Raw genomic sequence first — 3,517 nt, forward strand, 5'->3', positions numbered from 1 at the left:
CGATCGTCCTTGCTATCAGCCTGATACTTTTTCTTCTCTTTCTTCACATCACTTTTACCTTTCCTTTCATCTTTCCTCTCACCTTTCTGTTCATCCTTACTATGCCTAATTCCCTTATCTTCAATATCACCATCACTATTACTACTATCACTATCACTTCCTTTCCCATTATCACCTACCTTAACCTTCTCTTCCACTACCAACCCATGACCCGAAGCTGAGGACACTCCTCCGACTGCACCTTCACCCATTATAGTTTTCATCATCCCCATGACTTGCCCCATCATAGCTTCCATTCGTTTCTCCATTCGTTCTTCATTATCTCGCATCCTCATCTCAACACAATCTTCCACTCTCTCTACAGTTCCCTGAATTTCCCTCAGTTTCCTATGCATCTCCTCATTCTCACACCTTAACCACTTATTCTCTTGCAACAACTTCTCCTCACGCTCCTTACTCAGCCGCAATTCCTCCTTCAAAACCCTTATCTGTTCTTCCATTTTTCATCAACCTGTTCTTCAGCCTTAAATCTAATTCCTAATCCTATCAGTCCTTTGTCAAAGAGTCCAGCTTCAATCCCACCTCGGCTGTCCCTGTTCGGGCGCCAAAATAATGTGGCAGGATGTTTAAAAAAACAAGCCCCACACCCTGAATCACACTTACTGACAATGGTCTCCACAAAACAAATTTTCCCCTTACGTAATCTACAACCAGACTCTTAGACAAAAAGGACGAAATAAACAAAACATAACCTTACAACTATATTTCTTAAAACTAAAACAAAAAAATTCTGCATTCCAAATAAGCTTAACATAACAACCATCCACAACCAAAATAATTACACTTAAAACAAATCATTAGCTTAATAAATATACCAAAAAAAAACCGTAACACCATTCATGTAAAAACCCTAACAAACTTAAAATTACCCGCACACCAAACCCAATATTTGTTTATGTGTGGACCTCTTTGTCCACACAAGGGCCAACAATCCTTCCAGGCCAATGCCACAACTCTGGCAGACGCAACAATCGGTGGCAGACAGATAATTTTGTGGCAATCTGCTACACCTGCATCACTTGATTGGCAGTCTCTATCAGAACTATCATCATCATCGTCATAATTTTATAGCACAAGAACAATCAAATCAGGTTCATTAACGCAATCCAGGTCATCAACAAGCGATCAATCCCAAGAGCAGTCGTATCAAATTCCTTAAACAAGCCAGGTCGTCAACAATCAAATTCACATAAATCTTCTCCCCAAAGGAGGAATCACGGCCTGCCAAAATAAAAAAGAAAAACACTTACGAACACTTCTAGCTAACTGAACTATCGCACTATAATCAAAGATAAATAATAAATTGTTCCTATAATTCACAATCACTACAAGCAAAGATAAACAAAACTGTACTTACTCAGAAAATAAAAAAAAACACTTCCACGCTGGTCGAAAAATATATATAATCCAGCGTTCACACAACTGCCTTAAGCTGCAGTCAAATAAAAAAAGCATTCGCTCCAAAACATTCACCACTGACGTAACCTAACTAAAAACATAAACAAACAGCCTCAAATATACCGACAGTCTTTTCCACTACAAACAATCATTCGCTAACTACCACTTGCTCTTCGGCGCGCACCACGGACACACAAACACACACACACACACAAACACACACACACTCTCGCGCGATTTAGCAAAACTAAAGCAAATGAAATACTCTCTCTCTCTCTCTCTCTCTCTCTCTCTCTCTCTCTCTCTCTCTCTCTCTCTCTCTCGATTTGGCAAAAACAAAAATTAAAATAAAGCAAAAATAAATCCTCCACAGCATCCTAGATGTCGGAGTGGTATTAGCAGAAATGCCGGGTTGATGTGCATCAGGAAATGACCAGAGAGGACGTTGTTTCGGGAGTGAGTGAGGGGAGATATATGTGGGTGGAGGGTGGCTCTGACACAGGCCTAGCATATCTCAAGGCAGGCATCTGTGCGTTACGACACTTACGTCAACATCTGTTGGTGTTAGATAGGTCTCTTCTTTGTCATGAGTTGAGTCCCTGAGGACGGTAAAGTGCCAGTCCATAAAGTCACCGACTTTGGTGATGAGGTCCTTCATGGGTAATGTATTATCATCAGGGATGTAAGCACGTATAGTTTTGGGTGGGCTTAGTACCCAAAGGGTACGAATTAGGCTCATTTCAAGAGGAGAGCTGTCTTCTGAGGATTTATAATGATCAATACTGGTTACTTCCCTAAGAATGGGTAAAACCTTTTGGTCCCCGAACGTCTTTTAAAAAAGCTGGAAAGCTTGGCTATATAGGTGGCGAGCAAATATGAGTACAACTGCTCCTTGAGGTATTTTTTAAGGCCATCATACTCTATTGGGGCATCCACTTTGTCGCAAAGTCAATCAAAGATTTCTGGGAAGGCGTCCTCGGGATCTCAGGAAGGATGTAGTCAGCTATACTGCTTGAGCAAATAACTCTCTAGATGCGAAACAAAACTTCAAATACTGTAACTAGGTGAATCATTTTCTACTGGCAGTTTCCTCCCTGCGGTGCGCATCAAAAAGTCAGGTTTTGTGCTCGGAATTTTAACAATGGAAGAGTAATGTCAGAACAGAAAGGCGGTGTGAAGTAGTCACTTAGGTCCTCACCAATTTAGCAATATATGCTATTAGTTTCAACAGGGAGATTATCTGAAAGCAACTGAGTTTATTGAAGGAGATGACGAGGTATTATACACATAGTTAAGGGAAAGAATGACAAAATATTAAAAAAATGCAAGACTTCCATGGCCACTTTAAACAGGTTTAACAGCGTCAGGAAGATCAAGAGATTAAAAAAAAAAAACAGTAATGCTATAGTGTACAAGCTTGGTTAAAACATGTGCAGTACAGTTGACAACATAGAACCAATACAGATTATTATAAAGACGGATACCTAAATAGCTAGGTATCCAATGGATCATGTTGATGCCCGCACTATGGGTAACAAAAGAATATCTGCCAAAACTTTTAAGGAAGGACAGATTGTTTCTACCAGGTGAACACTGGAAATGGTTTTATTCTTTCACCATTCTGTTTTGTTTCTACCAGGTGAACACAGGAAATGGTTTTATTCTTTCATCATTCTACATCAATAGTTGATCCAGTGTTAAACGACAGGTTGAAAGAGTTTTGAAACCATCGAGCTCATTTGCATGGTCATTTCAATAGAGTTCTGAGGTCATAGATAGTATTATATTCCTTGGCCATAATCGTTATAATAGCCCCTCCTTCAATTACACATCTTGATCAGGTTAGGGAGGACATTTAGAGGAAACGTGTTTGTTCAGATAATGGTCCTCTCAGTTTTCAACATTTCACATAGATATGTTTGAAGTTATAGCGTTTTTGTTGATGTTGAGAGACTTATTCTAAGACGTAACACTGATATAAAGATTTGCATCGAAAAAAAAAATCTTTTTAACCTCTGGCAGAAAATCTTGCTCTAGAACTTTCAATCTAGTGATCCCT

This window comes from Palaemon carinicauda, chromosome 34 (assembly GCF_036898095.1).
Source record: "Palaemon carinicauda isolate YSFRI2023 chromosome 34, ASM3689809v2, whole genome shotgun sequence".
Classification (NCBI taxonomy): Eukaryota; Metazoa; Arthropoda; class Malacostraca; order Decapoda; family Palaemonidae; genus Palaemon; species Palaemon carinicauda.